Source organism: Piliocolobus tephrosceles, chromosome 1 (genome assembly GCF_002776525.5).
Source record: "Piliocolobus tephrosceles isolate RC106 chromosome 1, ASM277652v3, whole genome shotgun sequence".
Lineage (NCBI taxonomy): Eukaryota > Metazoa > Chordata > Mammalia > Primates > Cercopithecidae > Piliocolobus > Piliocolobus tephrosceles.
In genome coordinates this window covers 12,934,589-12,954,572 of record NC_045434.1, presented here as the reverse complement: position 1 = coordinate 12,954,572, position 19,984 = coordinate 12,934,589, and the positions used below count along the sequence as shown (strand labels likewise).

At 46.7% G+C, this 19,984-nt stretch overlaps 1 pseudogene; it reads left to right on the top strand.

Moving 5' to 3' along the window:
- The first annotated feature begins 6,434 nt into the window (after positions 1 to 6,434).
- On the top strand, positions 6,435 to 8,138 carry LOC111545179 (annotated as a pseudogene).
- The last annotated feature ends 11,846 nt before the right edge of the window (positions 8,139 to 19,984 follow it).

Below are 19,984 nucleotides of genomic sequence, written 5' to 3'. Positions count from 1 at the left end.
GTTTTGCCATGTTGACCAGGCTGATCTCGAACTCCTGACCTCAGATGATCCAATTGCCTGGGCCTCTGAAAGTGCTGGGATTACAGGTGTGAGTCACTGTGTCTGGCCTCTCAATTTTTTGTTGTTGTTCTTGTTAACTAGAGACACGGATCTCACATTGCTGTCTAGGCTTATCTCAAACACCTGGCTCCAAGCAAGCTTCTTACCTTGGCCTCCCAAAGTGCTGGGATTATAGGCATGAGCCACCGTGCCTAGCCAGCTTTTTTCACTCAGCGTAACGTTTTCAGAATTCATGCATGTTGTAGCACTTATCAGTATTTCACTCCTTTTATGGCTAAAGAGTATTCCATGATGCAGGTGCACCACATTTAGTTTATCCGCCCATCTGCTGATAGACACTTGGGCCATTTCCATCTTTTGGCTAGTGTGAATAATGCCACCACGAACATGTATTTGAGTACCTGTTTGGAACCATTTTACATTCTCATCAGCAATAGCTCCAATTTCTTCACATCCTTGCCAACATTCGTTATTTTTCACTTTTTGGGTTATAGCCATCCTCGTGGGTGTGAAACGGTACCCTCTTTTGGTTGTGATTTGCATTTGCCAAATGACTAATGATGTGGAGCATCTTTTCATATGCTTGTTGGCATCATTTACTTTAAAAAAAGAATCTTAACATTAAATGTTTTGAATTTTGTAACAATTCAAGTTTTCAGAAAGGTTGCAAGTACAGCATAAAGAAAAGTTTCCTGGCCAGGCGCAGTGGCTCACACCTGTAATCCCAGCACTCTGAGAGGCCAACGCAGGCAGATCACTTGAGCTCAGGAGTTCGAGACTAGCCTGGACAACATGGTGAAACCCCATCTCTAGAAAAAAATTAGCCGGGCGTGGTGGCACACACTTGTAGTCCCGGCTACTCGGGAGGCTGAGGCATGAGAATTGCTTGAACCAGGAGGCGGAGGCGACAGTGAGCCGAGATCACGCCATTGCACTCCAGTCTGAATGACAAAGCGAGACCCTGTCTCAAAAAAAGGAAAAAAAAAGTTTCTTGAACCACTTGAATGGGAGATATCAACCTAACTCCCTGTCAGCCCTGAATACTTTTTATTTCCTACACAGAAAGACATTCTCTTACGTAACCATGATACAGCCATCAAAGTCAGGAAACTATTATTGATACGTTACCATCATCTAACCCTCTAACCCTATTCACGTTTCATCAAATGTACCAGAAATGCCCTTCATAGCAGTAGAATTCAGCTGAGAATCACACGCCACATGTAGTTCTTATGTCTCTTTAGCTCCCTCCAGCCCTTCCTTGACTTTGATGACCCACAGCACCTTCCAAGATGGCGGCCGTTATTTTGTAGAACACCCCTCAATTTGGGCTTCTTTTCTGTCTCCTCATTAGATGCAGGTATTATCCTTTGGCAGGAATATCACAGAAGACAAACTGCATTCTTCTCATTGCATCCTATCCAGTAGCCCAAGATGTCACCTTGTCCCATTAATGATGTTCATTGTCATCACGTGATTAAGATGGTGTCTACCAAGTTTCTTCGCTGTAGAGTTACTTTTTATTTTTGTAGTGAATAAGAATTTGTGGAAAGATGCCTTGAAGCTGTCTAAACTTGTTCCTTACCAAACTTTCAATATATCCAATTATTGGCTGCTATTAGGAGGCACTCAGGATTTTCTGTTTTATTCAGTAGGCTACAATTCATTACTGTCAGTATTTATTTTGGTGCATAAATTGTCCTGGATTTGGCCAGTGGGAGCCCCTTCAAGCTGGTTCCTGTGTCTTTCTCGAATGTCTTTATCATCTTTGACTAATTTCTGGCTTTCCTATTGTTGCCTATTCAAGGTGCTAGAATAAGCCTCCTGTTTCAAATTCCTACCAAACTGCTGGTTTCCTTTTTCTCTCACCCTGGCCCTGTGTCTCTGTCAAGATAAAAAAGCACTGCCAGAGGCCAGGCGCAGTGGCTCACACCTGTAATCCCAACACTTTGGGAGGCTGAGGAGGGCAGATCACCTGAGGTCAGGAGTTCAAGACTAGCCTGGTTAACATGGTGAAACTCCATCTCTACTAAAAAAAAAATACAAAAATTAGCCGGGTGTGGTGGCCCATGCCTGTAGTCCCAGCTACTCGGGAGGCTGAGGCAGGAGAATCACTTGAACCTGGAAGGTGTAGTTTGTAGTGAGCTGAAATAGCGCCACTACACTCCAGCCTGGGCGGCAGAGTGAGAATTTGTCTCAAAAAAAAAAAAAAAAAAGCAGCACTGCAAGAAAGATAAAATGTAGTTACCCACAGGGCAGAGATTCTCTCTCTCTCTCTTTTTAAAACAGGGTTTCACTGTGTCACCCAGGCTAGAGTGAAGTGGCACCATCATACCATCATGGTTCACTGCAGTCTCGACTTCCTAGGCTTAAGTGATCCTCCCACCTCAGCCTCCTGAGTAGCTGGGACTACAGGTGTGTGCCACCATGCTGGACTAACTTTTATTATTTATTATTTTTTTGTAGGACAGGGTCTTGCTATGTTGCCCTGGGTGGTCTGGAACTCCTGGGTTCAAGTAGTCCTCCCACTTGGCCTACCAATGTGCTGGGATTATAGGTGTGAGCCATTGCGTCCTCCCTGGACAGAAATTCTTGAATATGTAGTGCCCAGCACCAGCAGGAAGTCAGTGAGTAGATTTGTTCATTGGTTGGATGTATATCTGTGACTTAGGGTCCATAAAGATCTTTTGAAGAACTGGGCACTAATCCCAACTTCGCATTAGACAATGTTGCCAAGCAGGTGGGTTGTTTTTTAGCATATTTGAGAAGGCGGAAGAGCCCACTAACTTTCTGGGCAAATGTGGGCAAATTACCAACCATTCTGGGTCTCAGTTTCAACTGAGGTTGCCTGAGCATTGCCAGTATATATGAAGAGGTGATAACAAGATGAAGTATTGGCCAGGTGTGGTGGCTCTTGCCTGTAATCCCAGCACTTTGGGAGGTTGAGGTGGGAGGATCGCTTGAGTCCAGGAGTTCAAGAGCAACCTAGGCAACATAGTATGACCTCGTCTCTATAAAAAATAAATAAAATTAGTCAGGTATGGTGGCGCACGCCTGTAGTCCCAGATACTCAGGAAGCTGAGGCATGAGAATCACTTGAGCCTGGGAGGTTGAGGTTACAATGAGCTGAGATTGTGCCACTGGACTCCAGCCTGGGCGACAGAGTGAGACTTTGTCTCAAAAAAAAAAAGGAGATAGATAGAAAAAGAAAATGAAGTATTTACAATTATAAGGGTTGGCGCCTCATTGGTTATTAGATGGAAGACAGCCCCTCTTTAGCCCAGGACGATGTTGAAGATTGACTAGACATTCAGACTCACAAGACGATGACAGAATGTGCTCTGATCTCTTCAGAAGGACAGGGACAGAGGCCCCGGCTTGCCAGCAGAACAGTGCCAGGCTGCCTTGCATGAGGAGTCCTGAAGAAGTTCTCACAGCAGAGTATGTAACATCCAGGAGTTATCTTAGCCCCATGTGATGGTCATGGTGCAAGCAGATGGGGCCTTCACAGGGAGGGGCAGGGTCCGTGTGGGAAGATGCCCACCACAGTGGCAGTATCTCTTGTAACAGTTCGCAGGGGATGTACCTTTCACAAGCATCACTGCCTTGGTTCACCTGGACTGCTACAACAGAATACCATAAATTGGGTAGGTTTTTCTGAGACGGGGTCTCACTGTCACCCAGGCTGGAGTGCAGTGGCACAATTGTGAGTCACTACAGCCTTGACTTCCCGGGCTGAAGTGATCCTCCTGCCCCAGCCTCCCAAGCATCTGGAACTACAGGTGCACGCCACTGCGCCTGGCTATATTTTGTATTTTTAGTAAAGGTGGGGTTTCGCTATGTTACCCAGGCTGGTTTTGAACCCCTGGGCTCAAGCGATCCACCCACCTTGGCCTCCCAAAGTGCTGGGATCACAGACATGAGCCATCATGCCTGTCCTGGGTAGCTTTTAAACCACAAAAATGTATTCTCACAGTTCCCTGAGCTTAGAAATTCAGGCTCAGGGTGCCAGCATGGTCAAGTGGTGATGACGGTCCATTTCTGGGTGGCAGACTGTTCACCTCTCACTGTGTCCTCACATGAGGGAAGGGGCAAAAAGGCTCCTCAGGCTTCTTTTATAAGGGCACAAATCCCATTTGTGAGGGCGTTGCCCCCATGATCTAATCACCTCCAAAAGCCCCAGTACTACTGCACTGGGGATTAGGTTTCAACACAGAATTTTTCTGGGGGCGGGTCACAAACATTCAGACCATAGCAGTCACCAAAATGCTGAGAAGTTCCAAGCATGGTGTCTACATCAGATATTTAAATTCCATTCCTAGCTACTCCCAGTCCATATGTAATTCACCAGTCAGGGGCCATTTTTACCGTAAGCAATGTTGCCTGGCAATGTAGTTGACATGTAGCATCTTAACTGGTTTACAAGGTGAGGCAGGCAGAATAATGGCTTTCCAAAGTTATCTGTGTCCCACTCCCCAGAACCCGTGAACATGTTATGTTACATGATAATGGGGGTTTTAGGTTGCAGACGCAATTAATTAAGGTTGCTAACTAGCTGGCCTTAAGTCAGGCAGGTTATCATGGATTATCCTAGTGGACCCTATGCAATCACAAGGGGTCTTGTAAGTGAAAGAGGGAGGCAGGAGAGTCTGTGTCAGTCAGAGAGAGAGATGAAGACGCTACACTGCTGGCTTTGAAGGTGGAACGGGGCCACAAGCGAAGGGAAGTGTCCAGCCTCTAGAAGCTGGAAAAGGCAAGAAGGATTTTCTCCTGGCGTTTCCTGAAGGAACACAGCTCTGCCAACATCTTGGTTCTAGCCCACTGAGATCCATTTTGGACTTCTGACCTCTAGAACTGTAATATAATAAACTGGTGTTAAGTCACTAAGTATGTGGTAATTTGTTACAGCAGCAATACATGGTAACAGAGCTAGGTGGTTGCCAAGGTTGGGTTCTCATGCAGTAGAGGAAAAAAGTTTGTGAACCTTTCAAGCAGTCCTGACATACAAGGCTGGCCTCTTGCTCCTTCTCCAGCCTCATGTCTGGCTCTCCCCATCTTTCATCCTGTTTCATGCACATAGAACTCCTGTAGCTCCCCAAACTCATGTGCCTCCTATTTCCTCGCCTTTCTTTTGTAAGATAACCCCCCCTGTTGTCACCATGTACCTTTTTACACACAACTGAGTCCAGTTTGTTAATATATTTCGAGGATTTCTGTGTCTGTGTTCATGAGGAACATTGATCTGCAGTATTCTTACAATGCTTTTGTTGGGTTTTTGTATTAGGATAATTCTGACTTCAAAAAATGAGTTGCTATGTATCTCCTCATTTTCTAATTATCTGGGAAAGTTTGGATTAAATTTGTATTATTTCTTCCTTAAATGTTTGGTAAAATTCACCAATGAAGCCAGGTGGGACTAGGTGTTTTCTTTGCTAAAAGGTTTTTAACTACAAATTCCCTTTTGTTAGTAGATATAGGACTATTTAGATTCTCCATTTCTTCTTCTTCTGTTTTTGTTTTGTTTTGTTTGAGACAGGGTCTCCCTCTGTCATCCAGGCAGGAGTGCAGTGGTGCAATCTCAACTTACTGCAACCTTCACCTCCTGGGTTCAAGTGATCCTTCCACCTCAGCCTCCTGAGTAGCTGGGACCACAGGTGCGAGTCACCATGCCTGACTAAGTTTTGTATTTATTGTACAGATGGTGCTTCATCATATTACCCAAACTCCTGAGCTCAAGTGATCTGCCTGCCTCAGCCTTCCAAAGTGTTGGAATTACAGGTGTGAGCCACTGTGCCTGGCCTAGATTCTCCATTTCTTCTATGTGATCTTTGGTTGTTTGTGTTTTCCATAGAATTTATCCATTTCATCTCAGCTGTTGAATTTATGGGCATAACATTCTTTGTAATAGTATCCTTTTTATGTATGTAGGGTCTGTAGTGATGTTCCCTCTTTCATTTCTGATATTGGTAATTTGTGTGTTTTTTTTCTTGGATGGTCTGGCTAGAGATTTATTTTTATGAATCTTTTCACAAAAACAGCTTTTGGTTTCACTGACTTTTTTTTCTGTCCTCAATTTTACTGATTTCTGCTTTATTATTCTATCTTTATTATTTCCTTTCTCTGCTTCTTTTGAATCTCTCTCTCTCTCTTTAGTTTATTAAAGCAAAAACTGAGGTCAATGATTAAGAGACCTTTCTTTTTTTCTAAAGTAAACATTTTTGCCTGACACAGGGATCGGAGTTTGGGCAAATGGGCGCCTGTGCAGACGTATGGACTGAGCTGCTTCTGCCATAGCCAGCCACCCTGAGGCCTTGCAGGTGAGGCTGCATGGGGGTGGCTGCTGTCCCCTTGAGTGCCAGGCTTATTTGGTGACTATGAAGCTGCTGCATCCAGCCTTCCATAGCTGCCTCCTACTGGCCCTGCTCAGCTTATGCTCCTGAGGATCATGTTTCACCCAGAGGGGTGCACGCTATCAGTGCTACCTCTTTCCTGTGGGATAAATGCAGCAGCTGAACCTGGATGTGGCAGTGGGCTGGGAGCAGACTCACCCTGCTCAACTACCTGGATGTTGGAGTGAGGCAGGATAAGGCCACTGGGCCCATGCAGGGACAGAGGAACCTCTCGATGTGCTTCAGTTCTGGAGACCTCCTTGCTGCCCACAATTTCAGTGGCAGTCATGGATTGGGAGGAGTGAGCTCCAGGAGTTCTGCCGCCATTCTCCAGGAGCTAGATTCCCAGCCTGCACCTCTGTTGAGTTGGAGAATGAGGAGAATGCATAGACCGAAGAGGGAAGGCTGAGCACACCTGAAGTGTGGGGATACGGTCTCCTCTGCGTGACTGTTATCATGGATTATCCTGGTGGAACCAATGAAATCATGAGGGGCCTTGTAAGTGAAAGGGGGAACAGGAGAGTCAGTGTCAGAGTCAGAGAGAGATTTAAGGATGCTACACTGCTGGCTTTGAAGGTGGAAGGGAGCCACAAGTGAAGGAGAGTGTGCAGCCTCTAGATGCTAGAAAAGGCAAGAAAAAGGATTCTCTGTCACGCTGCTCAATGCTGGGATGGCCATCTAGTGCAGTTGAAGTGTGAGGATACGATCTCCTCTGTGTGACTGTCCTCTCCCTCTGCTCCCTCGTGGACACCATCGTGGTGCCTTCATGAAGGCCTTTTACAGAAGGAGGCTGCTGCTCCACGTCATAGCTCTGGCGATTGGAACCCTCTAGTCCAACGTCCTCTCCTACCTCATTCCTGGGGCTTTTGGTTTCAACCCTCTGGAAGATGATTATGTCTCCAAGTCTGCAGTGGTGTTTGGGGGCTTTTATTTTTATTTTTTGGAGATCTTGAAGATGTTTCTCAAACAGGAAAATGAACATCACATAGACACAGTCATTATGCCTCTGAGAGGCTTCCTTCCAAGAAGCACCAGGAGGAGGGGGTGATGGAGAAGCGGCGGTATGGGGACCTGGACCACAGGACCCCTCAGCACTGCAACAGCGAACTGGATGGCAAGCGGTCCATGATGGATGGGAAGGTCGTGGTGGGCTCATTCTCTGTGCTGGCCCTGCAGGCTCCCCAGAGTGCCTGCTGGAGCTGAAAGGTTTCCACTACTTTATCAGCACTCTGGCCTGGGTGATCACCCTGAATAACAGCCTCCACAACGTCCTCAGCAGCCTGGCCATTGGCGCCTCCTTCACCGTGTCTGTGCTCCAACGCTTCAGCACCTGATGGCTGTCTTCCCTGAGGAGTTCCCACATGACTTTGTCATCCTGCTTAGCACTGGGAGGACCATCCAGCAAGCTATCTTCTTCAACCTCCTTCCACCTGCTGCTATGTGGGTCTGGCCTTTGGCATCCTGGCCAGCAGCCACTTCTCTGCCAAATGGATTTTCGTGCTGGTTGGAGGAATGTTCTTGAATATTGCTCTGGCTAATATGTTCCCTGAGATGAATGAGTTCTGCCAAGAGGATGGAAGGAAGGGCAGCATCCCCATCCCCTTTGTCATTCAGAACCTGGGCCTCTTGGCCAGATTCACCATCATGCTGGTCTTCATGATGCATTCAGGACAGATCCAGATTGGGTAGGGCCCTGCCAGAAGCCTGTGGGATGGGAAGTCGGGCCCTGGGCTGCCTGATCCTTGGTCTGAGGACTCGGTATCCACAAAGCACCATGAAAGAGGTTGTTCCATTAAAAACTTACACAGACCATATTCCTGCCTTCAGATGTCGGCGGTGTTTAAAATGCTCTATCCTAGGGAGAAGCGTCCCTGGCAACCAGTCTCCAGGTAGTACCTCTAACCCTCTCCTCACCCTCTTTTCTCTCTGTTACTCTGGAACCTGAATGCAGCTTATAAGACAAACGTAACTTTTTCTCTGATTAACCTGGCTTCTTTCCCTTAGAACCAGTGCTGAAAGATTTTTGTGTTTTGTTTGTTTGTTTGTTTTGTTTTTGAGATGGAGATTTGCTTTGTCACCCAGGCTGGAGTGCAGTGGCATAATCTCAACTCACTGAAACCTCCACCTTCCAGGTTCAAGCGATTCTCCTGCCTCAGCCTCCCCAGTAGCTGGGATTGCAGGCGCCCACCACCACGCCTGGCTAATTTTTGTAATTTTTTTTTTTTTTTAGTAGAGACGGGGTTTCACCATGTTGGCCAGGCTGGTCTTGAACTCCTGACCTCTGGTGATCCATCTGTCTCAGCCTCCCAAAGGGCTGCCATTACAGGCATGAGCCACTGCGCCCTGCCCAGTGCTGAAAGATTTTGAATCCTTTACCTGACAATGCAAAAAATAGAGCCAGTGGTTATAACTTGGTTAGAAATATCGAGAGGTGAATCCATAGTTCGGGGCCCATGACTCTGGCTGGACATCCTGGACCTCTGGCTGGCCAGTTTTGAAACAGGTTCACCTCTTGTTACAGAGAAGATGCAGGAATCCCATTTTTTCGAAGTTTGCTCAGTTGTCTATTACTTCTCTCAGAGAGAACCGGAAGTGAGAACAGATGACAGGGTGAGAGGGGAGGCAGGGCTCATCTGGAGTGGGAGAGGAAGTGGAACGGATGCTCTGTGTCTTGTCATGATGCTCATCTGCTCCGAGTGGACTGCTGGGTATTAACCTGGAGGCAGTGCCTGGTGTTTCCTGGCTGTCCAGGTGAGATAATGTGGAGGTTATGTAGCTGCCTGGACCTCCTCTTTCAGGTCAACACTGACAGAATGGAGGGTCAGAGAGTCTACAAGGAAACAATGTTTTGCTCTGATTCCCACTTCCCTTCCCAACTCCTATCTTCTAGGAGACTTGCAGTGGCTCACGCCTGTAATCCCAGTACTTTGGGAGGCTGAGGTGTGCGGATCACCTGAGGCCAGGAGTCCAAGACCAGTCTGATCCACATGGTGAAACTCCGTCTCTACTAAAAATACAAAAATTAGCCAGGTGTGTTGGTGTGCACCTGTAGTTACAGCTATTTGGGAGGCTGAGGCATGAAAATCTTTTGAATCCGTGAGGCGGAGGTTGCAGTGAGCTGAGATCGTGCCACCACACTCCACCCTGGGTGACAGAGTGAGACTCTGTCTCTGTCTAAAAAAAAAAAGACTTGGGAGCTGCCTCCCTAGAAACACATTCTGAGCATATTTGAGACGTCTCTGTTAGAAAGGAGACCACACAACTATCCTCCCGTAGTGGAGACGTCTGCACAGTGGCAAGCTGACTGGTCGAAGAACTGGAATGCAGTTTATGCTCTGCTTGAACAAGGGTAATCAGAAATGGAATCAGTGCAAGCAAAATTTAGGATTCGCTACTTCCGTAAATAAAAGCATGAATAACAGGGGCTCTGAAATGTAAGGTCACAAACTCAGTTTGGGGCACTGCAGGTGTTTGCAGAATGGTAGCCCTAATGATTACGCTACAGATGGGCTTTCAACCACCTGTCTGGGTTACTGCTTCCTCCCTCGCAAAAAAAAAAAAAAAAAAAAAAAAGTTGAATCCTATGTTGAATTGAATATGAATATGAATTGCTCTAATTCTGCCCAGAAAATGGACGGATATACTTGTCTGTAAAATCGTGGGCCAGCCTCAGGTGCTCTGGAGCCCTTGCCTCAGAACCCTGACTTCAAGGAAGGCTAATCTGCAAGATTCACTGGGTGAATCGATTTATTATTATCATATGGATAATGTGAGATTCTTTAGCCACTTTGGGGAGCCGGCCTCTCCAGAAGCCTTTCTCAGTGGTGCCCACAGTTGCAGGCCAAGGGCTGTTTCACAAACTGATTCGTGTGCATGAGTACCGCTTCATTGCCATTGCCTAAGTTTTTAATCTTTTTTTTTCTTTTTGACAGAGTCTCACTCTGTCACCCAGGCTGGAGTGCAGTGGCGTGATCTTGGCCCACTGCAACCTCTGCCTCCTGGGTTCAAGCAATTCTTCTGCCTCAGCCTCCTGAGTAGCTGAGATTACAAGCATGTGCCACCACACCTGCCTGATTTTTGTATTTTTAGGAGAGATGGGGTTTCACCATGTTGTCCAGGCTGGTCTCGAACTCCCAAGTCCAAGCGATCCTCCCACCTTGGCTTCCCAAAGTGTTGGGATTACAGGCGTGAGCCACTGCACACCACCAGTGAGTTTTTTATCTTCTTAGACAGAAAAACTGTCCACTCTTAGTCATTAAAAGCAGCATCAGCTGGGTGTGGTGATTCACATCTGTAATCTCAGCGCTTTGGGAGGCTGAGGTGGGAGGATCACTTGGGCTCAGGAGTTCAAGACTACCCTGGAAAACACTGCAAAACACTGTCTCTAAAAAAAAAAAAAAAAAAAAAATTGCTGGGTGTAGTGGTGTGTGCCTGCAGTCCCAACTACTTGGGGGGCTGAGGTGGGAGAATCACTTGAGCCTGGGAAGTCGAGGCTGCAGTGAGCCAAGATAGCGCCGCTGTACTCCAGCCTAGGTGACAGAGCAAGACTCTCTCAGGGAAAAAAACAAAAAAGCAAAAGTTTTGTTTTCCCTTCTTGGGAGACATCTCTCAAACCAGGGATATTCTTGAAAAGAGCATGAGCAAGGAAACTGCTGGTGATACAAGTTTCTCTCCTTATCTTGCCTGTTAACTTCAATAGATTTGAGAACAGGCTGAAGAGGGAAGAAAACTTCAGTGATTGGGATTCTAGATGAAATATCAGGACTGACTCCTGATAGGATTATGGTCCAGGTTAACCAAAGAACCAATTCCTTGAATGTTGGAATCTAACTTTTTATATTATCTTTATTATTGTTGTTATAAAACAATTCTTCATCTTTTCTGTTGTATTTTTCTCAAATTGCTTTCAGGAGCTACCAGAAAATAACACTCAAAGTTTAAGACTCTGGAAGATTTTGCTTTCCCTAACTCACATTGATGCATTAAGTGCGTAATTTTAGCATTCCCTATAGATCTTGTTATACCTTTAAAATAATACCCTTTGTTTTGGAGAATACTAAGTTAGAGTTAGCAGGTTTCTTGTTTAGGAGAGGAGTTCAAAAATATAACCTTTAACAAGTTGAAAAATAAAATACGAAATAATAGGTGCTTTCTCTTTTTGTGCATACCTATATTAAGAAATTTCCTTTCATAGACAGCTACCTTAATCCTTTTAAAACTCTTGTTGAAGGTCGGACGTGGTGGCTCACGCCTGTAATCCCAACACTTTGGGAGGCTGAGGTGGGTCACCTGAGGTCGGGAGTTTGAGACCAGCCTGACCGACATGGAGAAACCCTGTCTCTACTAAAAATATAAGCAATTATCCGGGTGTGGTGGCGCATGCCTGTAATCCCAGCTACTTGGGTGGCTGAGGCAGGAGAATCGCTTGAACCTGGGAGGTGGAAGTTGTGGTGAACTGAGATCACGCCATTGCATTCCAGCCTGGGCAACAAGAGTGAAACTCCATCTCAACAAAACCAAACCAAACAAAACTCTTTTGGTGCAGAGGTCAGTCCTAGTCGGAACGTAGTGGGGCTGGAGACAGTTACCATCTGCTGATTGTAAGCTGCCGTTGGCAACAGCTTTGCCTTGTGAGTTGGACTTCTGGGTGCTGAATGTGCTGTTTTAAGCATTTGTACATGTAGAAGTCTAAGGAGTTGCCGGTTGTTCTAAAGACTTTTCACCCCTGGCATTAGTAGCTTCAACCTCTTTCTGGATAGACCAGCCCCAGTTAATGTTAGCAAGGAAAGTACACTCCACATGCAGGAATAGTAAGCCAGCACCAGGTGTCTGCTCCTTCTCACCTAGTTACCGGCAGGCAGGCTGCCCCTGTCCTTGCTCCTACAGGTATTTTGTGTCTAGTGTTAATTTGGGGGGCTATTCCTCATTGGTCCGTCACCTTGGGTTTAAAAAAGGAGGCTCTGTTTGGGTCACCTAAGACCTGGTCTTAGTAAGCCCCCTTCTGACAAGATGGTAATATGCTGAGGATTAGCTAAAAAAGAAGTCTATATATATATTTTTTTTCTTTTTTTTTGAGACAGAGTCTTGCGCTGTCACCCAGGCTGGAGTGCAGTGGTGCAATCTTGGCTCACTGCAACCTCTGCCTCCTGGGTTTAAGTGATCCTCCCACCTCAGCCTCCTGAGTAGCTGGGACTACAGGTGTGTGCCACCATACTTGGCTAATTTTTTTTTTTTGTATTTCTAGTAAAGATGGAGTTTCACCATTTTGGCCAGGCTGGTCTCAAACTCCTGACCTCAAGTGATCTGCCCGCCTCACTCTCTCAACGTACTGGATTTACAGGTGTGAGCCACTGCACCTGGCAAAAAATGTTGTCTGATATTTGTGTGAGAAGTTAGGATTTTATTGTTCCTATTTCCCTTTGCAGTTCTGCAATTCCACTGCGGCATTTTTTTTTTTTTTTTTTTTTGGAGACAGGGTTTGCTCTATCACCCAGGCTGGAGTGCAGAGGCATGATCACGGCTCACTGCAGCCTTGACCTCCGGGGCTTAAGTGTGCCTCCTGCCTCAGCCTCCTGAATAGCTGGGACTACAGGCGTGCACCATTGCATCTGGCTAATTTTTGTAGTTTTAGTAGAGATGGGGTTTTGCCATGTTGCCCAGGCTGGTCTCGAACTCCAAGGCCCAAGCGATCCTCCCACCTTGGCCTCCCAGAGTGCTGGGATTACAGACATGAGCCACTGCACTCGGCCTCCAGCACATTGTTTTAAAAAATAACTCAGCTGTTATGAAAATAAATTAGAAAATAAAATTAACTTATGTGGCCTGTAAATGATTGGTAAGATTCTATAAATAAAGCTATATTCTATAAAAAATGAAATGAAATAAAATCAGCATTTAATGGTACGAATTTCCCTTTAATCACTGAGTCCCATCCATTTTTACATAAATTCAAAATATTTTCTAATTTCTCTTTTGATTTCCTTTTTGACCCATGGGCTATTTAGAAGTGTGTTGTTAGATTAGGTGAGGTTAGATTCTGATCTCAGCTTAATTTTTAGTCTTTGCAACTCCAAGAGACGTGAGCAGTGGTATGAATCCTAATTCTGTTCTCAAAGCTTTTGCTGTGTTATTTTCATGCTGTCCTAAGCATGTGCAGTTAAGGGGTGAGGCCGGAACTTCTGTGGTTCATAGAGAGTTATGAACTCTCTATGATGAGGCTGGGCACAGTGGCTCGTGCCTGTAATCCCAGCATTTTGGGAGGCTGAGGTGGGCAGATCACTCGAGGCCAGGAGTTTGAGACCAGCTGGGCCAACATGGTAAAACACCATCTCTACTAAAAATGCAAAAATTCGGCCAGGCGCTGTGGTTCACCTGAGGTCAGGTGGCCCACCCAGCACTTTGGGAAGCCGTGGCTGGTGGATCACTTGAGGTCAGCAGTTCGAGACCAACCTGGCCAACATGGTGAAACCCTGTCTCTACTAAAAATACAAAAATTAGCCAGGTGTGGTGGCTGGTGCCTGTAATCCCAGCTACTCAGGAGGCTGAGGCAGAAGAATCGCTTGAACCTAGGAGGCAGAGGTGGCAGTGAGCCAAGATCGCACCATTGCACTCCAGCCTGGTAACAGAGTGAAACTCCATCTCAAAAAAGAAAAAAAGAAAAAGAAAATTAGCCGGGCGTGGTGGTGCATGCCTGTAATCTCAGCTACTCAGGAGGTTGAGGCAGGAGAATTGCTTGAACCCGGGAGGCAGAGGTTGCAGTGAGCCGAGATTGCGCCACTGTACTCCATCCTCGGCAACAGAGCGAGGCTCCGTCTCAAAAAAAAAAAAAAAAAAAAAGGAATGAGATGATCCACTTCTCCCACTCTCTCCTCTCCAGGGTTTCTGCCACACCCTCTAGTTCAAAAGGGCACCTTTTCCTGTTTCCCTGACCAGAAAGACAGGATTTATCTTGGAGATTTAGCCTGTATGCAGCCACCACTGCACAACTCTGAACTGGGGCCCGTTCTTGGGGCAAAGCTGTGAGAGAAAGGAGAACAATTTAAAAAAAGGATCACAGGGTTCCCTTTCCCCAGTTCCTCTGGCCAGCCATGTGGGGCTTCCATCAGAACATTGCTACCTGCCTGGCCTCCGCTGCAGCCCTGCTCCTGGGCCCACTCAGGGCAAAGTCACAAGAAAAAGGAGGAAACAAATGTAAGAGACATTCCCATCCACACAGGTCACTTCGTGGCTTCTGCCTGTCCTCCGCAATCCACATGCTCTTGTGTGATTCTTGAGTCCTCAGGGAGTTGCTTTTTATGTGTTTTCCAGTGTTTTTGCTGCAGTCTGCAGGAGAGACGCGCTGTTGTGGGCTTGCTCCATCCGAGGCTCTCTGTGTGCCACTCCCTCTGCTGGGAACACTCTTCGTTTCTTGTCTGGTGAGCACACATTCCACTCCCATACCTTGTATCAGCTGTCCTGACCTCCAGGGCTTCTTTCCTGACCACTTTCTCCTTTTAAATTCAGAGCGGGGGATGCCTCCGCCACAGCAGCCCCCTCATCGTGCTGTCTGTCTGTTTCCCCAACAACCAGCAGCTGGGGTAGGAGAAACACCTCCTCTTCCATGCACATCTCTGCATTCCCAGCTTGCAAAAAGCTGATGGAAGAATGATTATTTCTATTATCTATCTGATTCTCTACTAAAGAGACGGAATGGACATCTAAAAATAATAATCACAATAACACAAAAACTCCACAATGTTTAAATGCTGTGAGCTGAAGACAGAGGGCCCTCCAAGCCTTTGCCTGGCCAGAGTACAGGTGAAAAACACGTGTCTGAAAAGCGTGGCTCTAGCAGTCCCTTCGAAGATCATCTAGTAGTTCAGTCTGTGCGGCCAATTCATTTTTTTTTTTTTTTTTGAGACGGAGTCTTGCTCTGTCACCCCGGCTGGAGTGCAGTGGCATGATCTTGGGTCACTGCAACCTCTGCCTCCTGGATTCAAGTGATTCTCCTGCCTCAGCCTCCCGAGTAGCTAGGATTACAGGTATACACCACCATGCCTGGCTAATTTTTGTATTTTTTTTTTTTTTTTTTTTAGTAGAGACAGGGTTTCACCATGTTGGCCAGGCTAGTCTCAAACTCTTGACCTCAAGTGACCCATCCGCCTCAACCTCCCAAAGTGTTGAGATTGCAGACGTGACCCCCCGCGCCCGGCTGCCAATTCCATTTTGACATGATGTTGTTTCAATAGAAAGGCTATTTTTACAAAGTAGAAAGTGACAGAGGAAAATTATACTTTTGAGTTTTCCATTTCATTTTTTAACTGAAGAAAAGACAAAAGCTGTCATATTCCAGCTTCTAGCATTATTCAAGAAGAATGAATTTTCTATAAACATTCCTCAGGCAAACCATTCATTTTCACATTCCTGAAGAATTAACTTTTTAAAGAAACAGGATGACTTTGTTCCAAAGTATCAAGGTTTTGCTTTACATAGTGTATAATTTTCCTTCTCATTTCATTTGCTTCTATGAGATTTTTTTAGCACCAAGACAGATCAAAGAAGGTTTCCTTGTTATCTTTGGCTCCACTACCCTTTCCTCTCCCAGCTCCTCAGCCAACTGGTTATTTACTTGACCAGGAGTGCTATTTGCAAACAGGCTCCTGAATGCTGGGAGAAGATGGTTGCTGGTAAATTGCAGCTTGTGGGAAAATCTGCAACACACAGCTGACTTTCTGGAATGTGGGGAACAGCTGACCTGTAGGTCCAAGGAGGAACCAAAGCCTGCTGAAGACCCACACTGAGGTGCTGGTGGATGCGGGCAGCTGCCAAGCTGAGGAGGAAGGGGTTTGCAAGAAGCAGGTCAGGGCCCCAGCATGGCAAAGGGGCTCTGGGGCCTTGGGGGAGGGAACGAAGATTGATGTCTTTTGCAGGCCGACCCTGTGACAAAGCCACAAGAATGATATCCCTTTCTCTGGCTTTCCCCGTTTGCCCTGGGACAGTACTTTTCTTCCCCATTTTCCCAGCCTCCTTTTGCAAACTTCCTGGCTTTAAAAAACAACAACAACAAAATTTATTTTTTAGAGCAGTTTTAGGTTCATAGCAAAGGTGAGCAGAAAGTACAGAGTTCCCATATAACTCCTGTCCCCAAACAGGCACAGCCTCCCCCCATGAACATCCTGCGCCAGAGTGGTCCGTTGTGACCATCAATGACCCAACGCTGACACATCATTATCCCTTAAAGTCCATAGTGTACAACAGGGCTCACTCTTGGCCCTGTGCATTCTACAGGCTTTGACAGATGTCTAATGACATGTGCTCACTACGATGGTGTCACACAGAGGCGTTTCCTGCTCCACCTACTCATCCCTCCCCGACTCCAAATTCAGAGCGGGGGTTGCCTCCGCCACAGCAACCACTGATCTTTATTCCGTCTCCATACTTCTGCCTTTTGCGGGATGTCATATAGTATGTAACCTTTTCAGGCTGATTTCTTTCACTCAGCAATACACATGTAAGTCTCCTCTATGTGTGTCATGACTGGATAGCTCATTTCTTTTTTATACTGAATACTACTCCATTGTCCGGACGTTTCACTGCTTATTTACCCATTCACCTACTGAAACGCATCTTGGCTGCTTCCGAGTTTGGGCAATTATGAATAAAGCTGCTATAAACATCTGTGTGCAGGTTTTCGTGTGAACATAAGTTTTCAACTCAGGAAAATTCCAAGGAGTGCAGTTGCTGGAGCATATGGGAAGAGGAGGTGTCGTTTTGTAAGAAACTGCCAAACTGTCTTCCAAAGTGGCTGTTGCATTTTGCATTCCCAACAGCAATGAACAAGAGTGTCTGTTTCTGCAGGTCCTGGCCTGCTTTGTGTATTCTCAGGGTTGTGGATTTGGGCCATTCTAAACGGTGTGTAGTGGTTTCTCCTCCTTTTCGTTTGCATTTCCCTAATGACATATGATGTTGAGTTTCTCTTCAAACGCCATCTTTGTATCTTTGGTGAAGTGTCTTTTCAAAACTTTTGCTCATCTTTAATAGGATTTTGTTTTTTGTTTTCTTTTCTGTTGAGTTTTGAGAGTTCTTTTGTATGCTGAGTAACAGCATTTATCAGATATGTCTTGCAAATGTTTTCTCCCTATCTGTGGCTTGTCTGCTCATTCTCTTGACGTTCCCAAGCTTTTCAAAGCTCATAGGCAGGGCCTGGACTAGAGGGAGGCTAGTGAGGGACCCAGAACACAGAATTTAAAGAGGTATCTATCTCAGGGCCTTACAAGTGTGATGCGAAATGGCAGAGTGCCTCTTTAAATTCTCACCTAATTCTGGCCCTGCCAATGCGGTCAGACCTCAGCGGCACAATGTCCAGCCCCACCGTCTACTGAGCAAACTCGTCACTCTCTGATAGGACCTTTTCGTTGACCGTTGCTGCCAAGACAGCAGCTTCATAAAGAACAGCAGGCCAGGCGTGGTGGCTCATGCCTGTAATCCCAGCACTTTGGGAGGCCAAGGCAGTTGGATCACTTGAGGTCAGGAGTTAGCGACCAGCCTGGCCAACATGGTAAAACCCCGTCTCTACTAAAAATACAAAAATTAGCTGGGTGTGTTGGTGCACGCCTGTAATCCTAGCTACTCGGGAGGCTGAGGCAGGAGAATAGCTTGAACCCAGGAGGTGGAGGCTGCAGTGAACTGAGATTGCACCATTGCGCTCCAGCCTGGGTAACAGAGTGAGACTCTATCTCAAAAAGAAAGAACTTAGAACCCAAATTAGAGACTGTCTTTGGGACTGGGAGACCTTCTCATGACAAGAGGAGGAGAAACGCGCCATCACTACGCACAGACCTGAGGGAGGCTCTGTCACTTTGCAGCATGACTTTCTGAAAGCTGCCTTATCTCTCCTAGCCTGGGGTTTCCACACCTGTGGAATAGGTAAAATGCGCTTATCCTATGATACAGTTTTTTCGTTTTGGGGTTCTTTTTGTTTTGTTTTGTTTTGTTTTTTGAGACAGAGTCTCGCTCTGTCTCCCAGGCTGGAGTGCAGTGGCGCGATCTCGGCTCACTACAACTTCCGCCTCCTGGGTTCAAGTGATTCTCCTGCCTCAGCCTCCCGAGTAGCGGGACTATAGGCGTCCACCACCACGCCTGGCTAATTTTTGTATTTTTAGTAGAGACAGGGTTTCACCATATAGGTCAGGCTGGTCTCGAATTTCTGACCCTGTGATCCGCTCGCCTTGGCCGCCCAAAGTGTTGTGATTACAGGTGTGAGCCACTGCGCCCAGCTGACATAGTTTTAGATGAAATGAGATCATGTGAGTGAAGGGTTTGGAAAACTGTCTAGCACGGCTCAGGGGCCATGAGGAAGTGGCAGCTCTGGCCACCACGGATGCACACAGGAACCAGCTGCCGCAGTGAATCTGTGTTTTAGACGTGTGCTAAGACCGTTTACAATGGCGTCTCCCCAGGACACTGTTGGAAACTGCAAGTCTTCTGGGGATGTTAACTTCATCAGAGAGGAAGACTGGAGTATACTAAGCTCTTTGAAAGGAAAACCAAGTTCCTCAGTTTCAACCATGAGACTGGATAGTATTTTGTGATATCAACCAATATTTCCCCATTCAAGGAAGGGATGTGTGTGATGGGTTAAAAAACAGACATGGGGTAGGGCGCGGTGGCTCACGCCTGGAATCCCAGCACTTTGGGAGGCCGAGGTGGGCGGATCACCTGAGGTCGGGAGTTCGAGACCGGCCTGATGAACACGGAGAAACCCCGACTCTACTACAAATACAAAATTAGCCGGGTGTGGTGGCACATGCCTGTAGTCCCAGCTACTCGGGAGGCTGAGGCAGGAGAATGGCTTGAACCCCGGAGATGGAGGTTGCAGTGAGCCTAGATCGCGCCACTGCACTCCAGCCTGGGCGACAAGAGCGAAACTCTGTCTCAACAACAACAAAAAACAGACATGGCCCAAGGGTCTTTCTGGTTTTTGTTTCCAAAAGCCTAAACCCCAGAGATAAGAAAGAATTCAGAGAATAGGAGGACAATGTCTTGGCCAGAAGCAGGAGGAAGAAGGGCATTGCCCCCAGGACCAGAGAGTGACCCTCTCTGCAAGCTGGGGTGGTTGGGGGCCACAAAGCCTTGTGAGGAGACGGGGGAGGGGGGGTTACAAGACCCTAGAACAAAATGGTCGTTGGGTGCCTTGAAGTGGAGGAGGTCATGGGCAGTCTCGTGGAGAGTTTTGTGCCCCCAGGCAGGACCCGAGACCACCAACAGCAACTAGCCTAAAGAGTCCACACCCAGATGATGGTGCCCTATGGGTCACTCAGCAGACAGATACCTGGTCCTGCGTAAGTTCTGGGGAAACGCTGAGGCAACCCCAAGCAAGTCAACCAGGCAGAATGCATGCTTCCATTTGAGTTTTTAAAAAGTTAGAAAAGTCACTTTTCCCACATATCCAAATGTGTGGATTGAGACTCGCATCAGCCCTATTCACTTCGATCCACGGGTGCTAGCGGTGGCCCTTTTTAACGACAGTGTCCCTGCAGCAAGTCCAGCCTCCTTTC